The sequence below is a fragment of the Pteropus vampyrus genome, unplaced genomic scaffold, assembly GCF_000151845.1.
Source record: "Pteropus vampyrus isolate Shadow unplaced genomic scaffold, Pvam_2.0 Scaffold10, whole genome shotgun sequence".
NCBI classification, from domain to species: Eukaryota; Metazoa; Chordata; class Mammalia; order Chiroptera; family Pteropodidae; genus Pteropus; species Pteropus vampyrus.
Genome location: NW_011888791.1, coordinates 12,539,429 through 12,552,783, shown reverse-complemented (window position 1 = coordinate 12,552,783; position 13,355 = coordinate 12,539,429).

Below are 13,355 nucleotides of genomic sequence, written 5' to 3'. Positions count from 1 at the left end.
AATAAAATAAAATAAAATAAAATAATAAAATAAAATAAAATCTTCAGCTGCATCAGTGAAACTAGAGTGCTCAGATTGCTCTCACTCCTATTATGATATTTACCACATCAAAGTTTTGACAATCATTTGTTTCCCTACCTAACTCTCTCTTACACTGTGAGTTCTTCAAGGACAGTATCTCTGCCCTATTAATCTTTGTATCCCCAGTATCTAATATAATGTACTCAATGAACAAATGAACTGAATGGAAGAATAAATAACACCACGTCTATGGCATGTGCAGGTCATCACATTGGTCTGAGCTCAGGCTCTGCTGTCAGGCTTGAGTTAGATTATCAGCCCCACCACACACTAGCTGTGTGACCTTTGGCATATCTTCTAACTTAAGCTTCAGTTTCTTTGTCTCAGATAATAAGAGATGTTTTGAGAATTAAATGATAAAATAAATGTAAGCACCTAGCATTATCTTCCTTCTGGAAATCATATGAAAGGAAAACTGACAAACCAAGGAAAGTCTAGAATGGTGAAGAAACCTAAATACATATCGTACAGTGAATAGTTAAGAATACTTGGAATGCTTGCCCAAAGAAGGGGAGATTAGAGAAAAACATGCTATTTAAAGAACTATTAATGCAAATTATAATAACCTAATGACATTTTACATTTCAGAAAGAGCTTCCATATGCTATTTTAATTGACGTCCACAATAGTTGTATAATTTAGGGAGGGGGAGTAAGCATGCATCATTATTTTTAGTCTATAAATGAAGAAATTGAGGCAAAGAGTTGCCATTTACCTAATGCCCCAAGATTGAGCATGGTGAAACTGAGGTTTACCCTTGGTGTGCTGGTTTGTGGTTCATTTCTCTTTCCACCAGAGCACATAGCCTCTAGAGAAGCATGGAGGGTGAATCTTATTTGTGTGGAAGTCAAAGTTAAAATTAAAAGGTGAAAATTTTTAAGAGGTAGATAATGTCTCAATAGAGAGTTTTTTGGAGTAATTACAATCATTTCATATCATGACTGAATGAACAGCCTTATGAAGAAGTAAGTTCCCTGTCTTTCCTTGTATTTAAGCAGAGAACAAATGCCTACCCTTTGGAGAAGTTGAAGGAGACTATTGGATGTGATAGTGTCTAACCTTCCTTTGAACATTAGTTCTGATTCTAAGCCACTTATCGATAAAGTGTTGAATTCTACACATTTAAAATTTTCCTAACTACTCCTCACAAAAATGTTGTTTAAACAATAATAATGGCAAGGCTTTTATTCTCAAAAAGGAAAATGTCATGTTAATTCAAAGCGCTTTTACTTATATCAGTGAAAACAGAAAAAAAATATCCACATCAATTTATCTAAGAAGCGATTCTTTGCTAACCATCCGGGAAAATTTCTTAACCCTCACATTGTTGATATTCTGATATATTTCCTCTCTAAATAAGACTAGTTAATCAACACAGTCTATGTAACAAGTACTATTATAGCCTAAATTTTCTAAGATTATGAATTTTATTTTAAATATGTGTTATTCTATCCCAATTAAGATCCTCTCAACAGTGATTACAGGCAACACGCAAATTAGGCATAATTAAAGATGATGCATTCATATTTTTTAATTACTGCTCTCTCATGCAGTAGCTTGACTAAGTGTGAAAATTATTTCAGGGCACAATATTTCAAGAAATGCACAGCAATAAAATAATTTCTGCTGATTTAATTTGCTCTACTATTCAACTATGTGAATGTCATTCATTTTTTTCTGGATTATTTAAAATACGATTAATTATCTTTTTTCTAAAATCCACTTCATGAAAAGTTATTCAGAAGGAAAATTCATAAGGTAGATAGATAGATAGATTTGGGTTCTGAATAGTGTGAAGTGTTAACTCCCAATGAAAAAAAGTTTACTATTATTTCTTTCTAAGGAATTTTTTAAAAATTATCCATTAATCTTCCTTTGGTTAAGTTTTTAAACTAAGAAAAAGACACAGAGTAAGAAAATATACATTAACTTAATTAAATTATAATATTATAAGTACAAAAGAGAATAATAGTTTTTAAAAATATTTTATATATGTATTTAAACCAAAGGCTGCAGAATAAATAAGAGATTATCTAAATTACTTTCTAAAATTATTTCAAAAATACTAGAAAATCAATGTAAGTCCTATATCACTCAATTTTTTAAAAAGATATATGCTCATATATTTAGAAATATGAAAATCTTGGTTACTGGTGGAAATTGGTCATTAAACATTTAAATGTTTAGTCAAAGCTAAGTCATTTGTATTCAAGATAAGTTAAAAGCTCTTCAACTTTTATTTAACCTTTAATAAAGAAATGTTCTCATAGAAGGGAATAGATTTCATTTTAAACTACACTTGGTTCAATTATGCGCTGAATATAGAATGAAAAGCTAAAGTGATAAAACATTCTGACAAATGAAACAAACAAAAAAAGTAGCAGTATTTTATGTCAGTTGTCAATGATTATCTGGCAAAAATCAATCACAAATTTTGTGCTTTCAAGATGGAACAGCTATTTAAAAGGTAATTACTGTATTTATAGATTTCCATAATGCCTTGAAAGCATCAAAGCAAATAATAAAGACCTTTCTCCTAAATTGCAACAGCTTAGATATAAGATCAGGAGCTGATTTTTCTGGTATTTTATTGATTGTACAACTTAATGTATTCTATAATTGCCTTTTGTAAAGTTTAAGATAGTTGAGCTCACCGTTGGATGATCTGGAGCATAATTTAGAGAACAAGTAATTTAACACATTTTAAAAATAATAATGACAAAAATCCTGCAATCCAATGAACAAGGGATTTGTGATGCTTATGGGAAAATACGGTGGAGTGGGGAGGGAACATTTAGCTATGGAGAGAATTTGAGAGGCCAACAGGAGAAATCTCTGCCCTGTCAGTGGGTTGAAATGCACACATTCAGAGAAATCAGTTGAAATATAGCCCTGAAAATCAGAATCTATGCTACATTCAACCAGGCAGTATTGGGAGGCATTATCTCTAGGGTCTATAAGTTGTTAGAAAGTTTTGTTCAGTTTGTGTCATTGCGATAGCTGTGAGATATCCAGCACTGTTTCCTACATATTTCACTACCTATTTCACATTTACTACATATTTCACTAACATGAAGTCTCAACGACTATGCTTCCATGGGGAAAAGGGTTAAAAAGTTCCTTATCTCTGAGAGTATCTTTTTCAGTATGGTTATGTCTAATGATATTGAACCAAAAATATACTGAGTTAAAATTTAGGAGTTTACTATGAGATCCATTTCTGAAATTTCCTGAACGATTATTCATTTAGATAGAACAGTGTATTTTATTTCTGATATTTATACGTATTAGAATTTCTAAGTATTTTAATAGACATTATATAATTTGATCCTTTTGAAGAAAAAAATGAATTTGTACCTACTTGTTATTCTTATTCTCTATTCTGAGATGAAGATGAAGTTGGCATTGTTCAGTGGGCAAGAATTAATAGGTACATAGAGGATAAACTTTGTATCTTTCAGACTTTAATATCGCTCCCTTAAGTTAAGAACAGTACATTGCATTAATTGTAGCAAGTGCAATTTGCCTTCTGATTTAAATACGGCAAATGTCATCATATTATCAGACATGAAATCCTGAAAAAAAAACAAAAACATATTCGGGCCTATCCTAGGTGAAACATTTTGAAAACAAAAGGAGAAACAATTTTATTTTGTTCAAGAAGAATGAATCATACAAGTTAGACACCTTAATATTGCGCAAAGTAGGCAGTATTATATGAAGGGATTGAATTGTCCTGTGTGTGTGCGCGCGCACACCCGCGCGCGCATGTGTCTCTCACTCTTTTTTTTTTTTTTCTTTTTTTATAGGTAGTAAAATTCTTGCCCAGCTCTGTATTGTTGTTGTTTTTAAGTGTTAAATGACTATTAAATGCAGTCATTTAATATTTAAAAGCAGCTTAAGTCACAGATAGTAAAAATAGTGGTGGCTATAAAATGGAGATGTCTGTAAATCTTACCGCGTAAGTGTGGATGCAGCGGGCACAAAGAGGCTGTGGATCTGCTTGATTTGTATGCATGATTGCAAATAAGTTAAAAAGAAGTAACGAAACATTCTTTTTTCAACTGCATTCCTATTTAACAAACAGCCTTCGTTTTGTTTACGAAATATTCTTGACTCCCGAAAGCCACTTTCCCCAGGTCACCCTGAGAGGTGAAATCTCATCGGAAAAGTTCAACTTTGGCGATTAGATCACAGGAATGTGGGCTCCTTTTGTGTTAAGGTGAGTACAGCAGCCACGCCAACAAACCATGCCGACATTCAGGGGGCCGAGCTGGTGAGGAGAGTTCAACAGACCACAGGAGAGTGGCTGGTTAAGAAGTGTGAAAATATTGAAGTGACTTGGATATTTTATCCCTTCCTAATATTTAAAAACAAAAACAAGTTTTAGAATATATTGCACTCAACCTGGTAGGGAGGTTTTCGGCCTCTATAAAGTCTCATTGGGTACACATTGTGCAGAAAAGTAATGTGATAATTCAAGATAACGTTTACTGTGAGAAGAAGCCAGAGGAAAGGGAAAGGGGCCAGCACATAATTACTATAACGTTCCAGTCTGAGTTGTGTGTCTTGGTCTAGGTGGTGTGTCTGTGGGTACTCACCTTATTATTATATTTCATAACTCATGAGTATGTTGTGGCACAACATTTCTTTTGAATGTAACAATTATTACATTTCAAAAGATGAAATTGTGAAAAATGAGTTTTGAAAAAGAAATGAAGGCAGTTATCCCTTGGAGGGGGTATTATACATATTCCATAAAGATTTAAGAACTCAACTTCTTTCTGGAGAAATAAAAGATCAAATTTTGTACAACTGTTAATATTTCTGATTGCTTCTATTAATAACCAAGTTTTGTTTTGTTTTGTTTTGTTGTTTTGTTTTTTTGTCCTCCATTCTTATTAGGCTTTGAACAGCTTTTTACATCTTTCCTGCTCTTTAACCACCCCTCTCCTCTGCCCCCTAAGAGATCTGCTCCCTTGTCCTTGACTGCAGGACTCTGTCATCTTCCTCGCCTCTGTAAATACTGCTGCTGAATGATGCCCTTGATAAAATGGGGAATGTGACCTACATCCTGTATCTTTCTCTCTCCAATCCTCCTTCCCCAACAATGTACCTCTTTAGCGATACTCTAAGTCTCTGCCTCCTTCATGCTTCACCTTATCCTTTCCTTCACATGGATATCAGAGCACATTCTGACCCTTGTGATGTTTTCTTTCCACACAGATAAGTTTACTTACTACTTGCCTTTGGCTATGAAAGAATGAAAGCTTGTATGCTGTCTCAATACTGGAAATCAGCTACTTGCAACTTCTATCATCTTTTCTTTCTTTCCTGTCTACATGTGGTTGGTTGTCAATGGCTTCTTTTCAATTCACTCTACTCCTCATTGCCTGTGCAAACTGTGTTCCCCCAGGACTGTAATTTATGTTAACTTTTTGTATATCCTGTTGTTAAAAATCATTATGTCCCCTCTCTTTTTCTATAGTGCCCAAAATATAGGGGAGTCTTTTAATTTTTTATTTATTACACTTGCATGTGTCTCTTTTAAAGATTGTGTCTGTCTTGCAGTTGGAATGTTCAGGTCACCCATGGAAATTTCTGGAACATGGTTTTATAGTTTACAAAGGTAAACTATCTTCATAGGTACAATATCTTCATAAGTACAATAGAATGCATATTTCTTAAATGCACACACAGATCCTTGTCTACTGCTTTTGAGTGAACTAAACAATTAAGAGGCCTCGGAAGGTGTTATAAAACCACTTATTCTTAAATAAAAATGAATACTTAACACATAGCATGGTGAAAATGTCTATCATTTTCTCTAAAGCTCTTAATCTGTTTGACCTTTGCATTATGTCTGAGAGGAATTTCTGTTTAAATGAACCTCAGGAGATATTGTCTTCTGTGGGGGTTTTTTGCCTAAATCAGCCAGCTATTGTCACAATCATACTATTATAAATACTCTCTAAATACAGTGGCAGAGTAAGCAACCATAACCACAGATGCTAGTCTGCAGGCCATTGGGGTACCTCTGTATCACATTCTCTCATTTCTCTGGGACCAGCAGACTATCTCATAGCCTGTTCTCATGGTAATGGCAGAAGTGCCAAAATGCTGCACAGAAACACTGTGCTGCTTCTTAAGTCCTAGCTCAGAGCTGGCACATCAGCATTCCCACCCACTGTGTACTGGGTAAAGTAATTCACAACTCTATTGGGATGGGAGATATACCTGACCCTTACTAGGAGGAAGCTCAAAGTCATAAGGCCGAAGGTGAGATTGTGGAAAAGGGTGAAGGACTGGGAACACCTATGTCTTCTGTCATTTTCTCCAATTCGTGGAGAGCTTGACACTAATTATTTGACATGAAGTTCTACATCCTTACTTAAATATTTCCCAGGAAGATACTTACAGATCTTCTTATTTTGAGAAATCCTTAAGAAATAAACTGAGTAAAGTTTTTTGTATGTAGAGAAAACACAATGTTTAGCAGAAAATGTCAGTTAATAAAATGTTAAATAGCTACCTGTGGTGCATAAGCCACCGGGTGAGGACCAATGAGAAGAGCAGAGGGTAAGATAAGATCTCCACCCTTATTAAACTGCCAACCTGCCACAAGACACGCACACAGGAGGAGATGAAGTTTCACATTAATAAATCCTCGTCATAGCCAACGCTTCAGAGCAGATCCCCAATGCTACAAGATATGCTTCTGTCAGAAAAAGAGGCCCCCGCCAAAGGTCTTTTCGATCTTTTCAAAGCTCTTTTCAATCTTCTGTAAAGGATTTGGAGGTCAGCCCTGAAAAATTAGTCTTCTCCAGGAATAGAGAATTCTGATCCTCTCATTTTATGTTACAGTTCCCTTCACTAAGAATAAAGATGGCTGTCCTATAACCCGCAGGCACTTATAAATGAGGTTCTAACGATCACAATAAAGACTTCTGACATTCAGAGAAACTTCTGTTAGGTCAGCCTAAGATTTAGGATGGTGATTTCTCTTTGTTACCTTGTGAGGATTAGCTCTAGAGCTTGACAAACAGGAAGTTGGTATTGGTGCTGTCTAGCCTGACTAGCAGTGAGGAAATGTATCTCTAAGTTTTACAGAGCACAATAGAGCACTAAAATCCAGGACTTTTCAAGCCCACTGGGCCAAGTAGAATACTGCTGGAATCAAGTAAATGTCCTTTAGAACGTAAATAGAATTTTTCTAAGTAGCCATTACCTGTATCTGAATTATGGCTTTAAAAAGAACTTTGTGTGTGGCCCATAGATCATTAAAATCTGTGTAGATATTTGCTAGTATGTTCTTTTTTTCTTTTCTCTAAGACCTACGTCCTCCATGAGTCCCAGTTTCCTTTATGAATAGAAACCTCTCTTGAGGAAAGAAAAATTCAGCATGTAGAGAAATTATATTAATCAGGGGGCACTTTAAGTTCATTTATAAGGAATAAGCATTTTTTACATATGTATTGTCTCATTAAGAAGAAATAAGATATAATAAAGTCAGTTCCCTAATCAATAATAAACAGATTTACGGGCCTGTATACAGTTCCAAGGTAGACATTCAATATGTACTTGTTGAATTAATAACTAAATATAAGAAAAGCTTGGCTATTATTAGAGTGAAAGAGGACATGTTTAATAAGAAATGAGTAACAAAATAGATTGGTGAATTGGATGTAGCTTGATCTTAAGTCACTGATAGCCCCGGATTTTTCATTTTGAGTGGATGTAACAATTCTAACAACGGTTTGGAAATTGTCGTGTTAAAGCAGGAAAGTCATTAGAGGTTATGACTTACACATTACAAAGAATAAAAGACTCTATCACATTTTTTTCATGCAGACTACAAACGATTAAATTCTCTAGATTTTAGGACAGCCAAAAAAAAAAAAAAACTGAAATTAGCATGATCTAACATTCTCCTTGGATAGATAATGGCAGTAAAAATCCCAAAAGTTTGGAGTTTCACAAGCTGGTTGCACACTAAGGCTTAGAACCTAGGCTTCTGGATTTCTAGGGCAATATTCTTCCCATGAGAAGATATCAAAACCTGCATGGGACCATTGTCTGTGAAATTTACCCATGTTGATACATGTAGCAGTGGTTTGTTCCTATTAATTGCTGGGTAATATGCCATGATATGAATACTCTATGACTTGTTCATCCATTTTCCTGCAGACAAGGATGTGAGTTTTCATTAGTCTTTGGCTATTTTGAATATAGCTTCTATGGACACTCATATCCAAGTGTTTTTTGTGGACATATATTTTCATTTCACTTGCCTAAAAACCTAGAAGTTGTATTTCTGGATAAATTGCATGATAAATTGCATGATAAATATAGCTTAAAATTTATAAGAATCTATCAGTTACCTAAAGGCACCAGCGCAATGACTATAAAAGTCCTCAAAGAAAGAGAATAAACTGAGATTTATGTATCCAGACAAAATGTAGATCAGGTGTAAAGGCAGAAATAAATTTTTTTTGAACATGCAATGAATATACATTCCCTGAGCTTCTTGAAAAAGTAAAAGAGAACAAGCTTTAGTTTTCTATGGTAAAATGCATGGCTGTGATCATGAAATCCATTTAATCCCAGGACTTAAAAAACAGATAGTAAATTTTTTATTACAGACTAAAATGTAAATGTCTTAATCCCTAATAATATAGAAATGATAAAAATCACAATCATTAGTAAGAGAAGGGAAAAGGTCAATTAGTGTAAATTGGCTGATGTTTCATAGCCAAGTAGTCAAAAGATATTTAAAGTGGATAAAGCAAGAATTTAAATTATAAACATATCTTTAAAATAGAAGAGTAAATTCTACTAAAAATATATAAACAACTTAAATTCAGGTACTATTGAGGAGGGAATGGGCAGGGCTAAAGTATACGTATCTTAAATTCATTCTTGCTTAATAAGAAGTCAATCAATATATGAGCCTGAAAAAGTAGAGGATTCAGTACATTGAACAAAGTAAATCATTAGAAAGAAACATTAAAAAAATAATTTTATACATAATAATAAAAGAAAGCATAACACAAAATATGGTGATAGAACTAAAAACAAACATTTTTATCATGTTAATGAAGGCCCGCATTTTCCAATGAAAAGAAAAAGAACTCTATTGAACCACAAAGCCAAACATAACTACACACTACCTACAAGAGAGACACACTGAGAACAATACTCCAGTGTCCTGAGAGAACCGCATAAAATAATGAGACGTGGAGTGAAAGTGTAGCCTTGTTTCCACACCCCTCAAGTCTGACAAGTGAAGTGAAGGACCTGGCTACTCAATATGCCCATGAGCTGGGCTGGACGAGACTGTACATAGTAAGCCGCGCTCTGTAAATAAACCTCTTGAAGCTTGTGTTCTATATGTTTTTCCCACCTTTCCACTAAAGGTCTTCTAGTAAATTTAGACCTTCCTTTCCCCAACAATGGGCCAGCAGTGGAGATGAACGAGGAGACCCCATCTGTGTGCCCTTCTGCTCACCAAGGTTCTGAGCTGCCTCTATGATCTGAGAGACACATTGTGCTTGTGGCCGACTTAGGAAAACAAGACTAATGGCGGTGTGAGCTGACAAGAGTGTGTCCTCTTCTCTAGGCAGCAGCAACGTTCCATCTGTCCGAGATCTTTTGTCGGTGGGCTGACTGTACTCCTGTTCATGAGAACAATGATGGGCAGGGTGGACCAGGGGGCAGAAGAGGTACAACTCAGCCTCTCACTGGAAGGGTATGACTAAAAGAATTGCATTGATATGAATAAAAATATGGAGTCTAATTTGTCTGATTGTAACTTTCATTAAGCACATGATAAGCTCCAACAGAGTTCTACCTTCAGGGCAGTGTTAGGAATATGACTACATCTATCCTCCCATTATTAGAGGGAGTACTTACGTTTTACAGCCTCATGGTTGTCAGATTGTTTTTCTCAGCTACAGGTCTTAGAAACTGACACATTCAGTGATATTCAAGGACACTGCAAGCAATAAGGGGTGCTTTACTGCAAAAACATTTTAGATATTTATATTATCCTTGAAATGCAGAGCATAACACAGTAGAAGGCAAAATACACACACACACACACACACACACACATATGCACATACACACACACACACCAAGCTCATTTTAAATATTCCATAATGAGGAAAAGAGTCACATGAGATTCACTGTGGAATTTCTATCTCCTGAAAGTGAATATTTTTTTCTAAAGAGACTTATGGGCTCCGAAAAATGAACCATCTGAAATAAAAACATATAGTGGAAATGATGAAGAATGAATATCATAATAAAAATGGTCTCATTTTCCTTCTTCATCAGTATAGACAGAATTTTTAAGCCTTGGTGTCTGCGCATCATAAGTTACTACACAAAGACACAGCACGATCACACTCAAATTAGAATTATTTTTTTCAAATGCCTGTTCTGCCTCATTTCCCATTACAGAGGTATCCTTGAAATCAAACGACCATTTATTTTAAAAGACTTAAGCAGTTACTTTTGTAAATGACAATAATTAGATAAATTTTTGTAGTCTTTGCAGTTACCTTTTGTGTCACCTTTGTCACTCCCCTATTCAATCAGCACAGTATGCTTTTAATAGTTAATATGTGTGGAATACTATACGGGAAAAATAAAATGAAAAATTGTCGATCCCTTCCAACCCTTTTGAGAGAGCCATAATTACATTTCAGGATCAGAACTCAGGCAAATGCTGAACTTCACTCTGCTGACAATGCAAAATTTTGGTGTAGGTGACTCATGGCTCAGGATCTTGTACTCAGAAGATGTCATGGGGAAGAGTGTCAGTCCCCCTACCTGCCAGCTGCCAATCCCTACACGAGGCTAATGCTGTGCCCCTGGGGCCCACCTCAAAGCCAGACCCATTTCAGGTTTTGAATGACATGTGAATCCGTGCCCTTCTCTGATAGTGTCTTCTGCACCATGAGACACTTGCTTAACTCTGCATCCTACTGCCTTCTGGGTACCCTGGGAAGCCCAGGAATCCTGAGTAAGCTTAACTTTTAAACTCTTCTGCCCTTACTGTCATCTCTTCTCTTTAATTTCAGTATGTTGTCAATCTCAGGTTCTTAATCTGAGCCACGGGGAGCTCAGCTCCTGACCTCAGTATTACTCTGGCCTGTTACCTTATCAAACTCTGCAAGTCCCAGCCTTGGCACCATCTCTGCTCCCAGTAGCAGAGATCAGACACCAATCCTATGCGACACAAACTTCTAGGACTGCTCTGTTCCAGAAGCAATGCCCCCCAAATGCTTTGAATGCTCAGGAAGAAGACCACAGCCATGAAGATTTGCACCTGTTGCACTGTGCTCAGTACACTAGTCACAAATTGGAAAAAAAAAAAAAGAAAGAAAAAGGTCCTCTTGGGAGACAAAAAGGAAGAAAGAAGTCAGAAAGAAAGGAAGAAAGTAACAATTAGGGATAACTGAGCCAACAGGTGATAAAAGGAGCTGTGGTAGTGATGATTAAAACTGCAATGGGGAAAAAAAGGTCTTCCTCTGGGAAAAGTCAACTAATAGAAGCAAGGAAAGGCAATGATCAGCTAAAGAGAAAATGGATACCCAATTACTACTGGATAGGGCTGGTCAAAGGAAAAGATTAGTAGATAATCCCAGTATTCTCCTAAATAGTATATAAAAGATCAGGAAGCAGGATGGCTAATATTTCAAGGCTTAATAGAGTTTCAGGTTTTGAAAGCGTAAAGGATATCCCATGATGCATTCACAGAAATAAATTAGGGAAAATATACGATGTTCTGAGTGAGTGTGTCTCAGCGGAAAGATAGAAAGATGTCCTTGTCTCCAACCCAGCGCTCTTTAAAAAGGCAAAGGAGTTTTATGAGCAGATGCAAATGACTGATTCATGTGTATTTTTGGAGGAGTATCTTTGGCATTTTAAAAAGACCCTTGATATTAAGAAGGCTAGATATAACATGAAATAACAGTCAGCAAGTGACCATGCTGCAGTAGAATGTTGTGACATTTTCAGAGAGCTCATTTCTTAGAACAATCTCTCTTCTGTGCACTTCTACAGAGCTGCTCGGACTGCTGAAATCAAGCCCCTCTGGGATTCGGTAGGACTATTTTTACATGTGCAAATCGAAGAGGCTCTCTGAAATAAAACTGCTCGGCTAGAAACTCCATTATCCCACAACTTCCCAAACCAAAATCATCTTCACTCACTACTCACAGATTGCCAGTCATTGTGAGGATGAACAAATGCATTTGTTTTGCTTTGATATTCAGAGCAGTTCAGACATACATTTATAGCTCAGGAAAGAAAAACATTTCCAGGTCATTGGCTATCCAGGATTATGAACTTATTCTACCCACTCTGAGGCAGCAGCATCAGTTTGGGGAATATTTTTCTTATATTTCTATTTAAAATGTACTCATTGATTTGACTCACCGTTTTGGGAATCATTCAGGATAGCAAATAATTCTAATAACAGCTAACGTTTACTCAGCATCAGGTAGTTTCGAGCATTTTATATGTGTTTACTTATTGAATCCTCTCTAGGGTAACTCTACCTGGGACCATCAAGGTGAGTTCTTTAACTCCAACAACTAATTGGAATTTTGACAGTCATAGCTTCCTGCTATGATGATCAGAAATGAGGCAACAGTGAGAAACTAAGCTCCTCTGTCATGTCAGGAGGTCAGAACATACCCAGCCTTAAGTCTTGAAGCACTCATGAGGCTGAGTAATTAAGATGCTAAAGTTGACAAATGACTGCTGTTGAGCATGGTCTTCTTGAAAAGAGAAATATTTACTCTAAAGACTGTAATATTTGTCTCAATGCAGGGATTTTATACAATATGGTCTATGCATAAAAAAATTGAAAAAATAGGTATTTTAGTAACACAATATGTGTCCATATGTGCAAGATTTCTTCAGAATTTTTTGTAAAATGTACCTAAGAAGGCTTTTGTATAAAAATTCTGCCCAGAATCAATCATTGTGAAGGCAGTCATTGGTCTCGCCCTGCTAAATATTCTTTGCACAGATACCGTGAGTATTACAATAAAGGAATTAATTCCTATTACACTGGGGTTCTAAAAAATCAATGGATTTGTAACTAGTTCGCCTCTTGGAGGGACATCCTGAACATGTTTTAAGTTTTCTTATGTGTTAGGTTTATTCTAGGAAGCCACAGATGTAATCACCAAGATAGTCTTCTTTCTTATAATAACTAACATCTAAAAAGCACAGTTAATTCAGTGCAGTTATTCAAG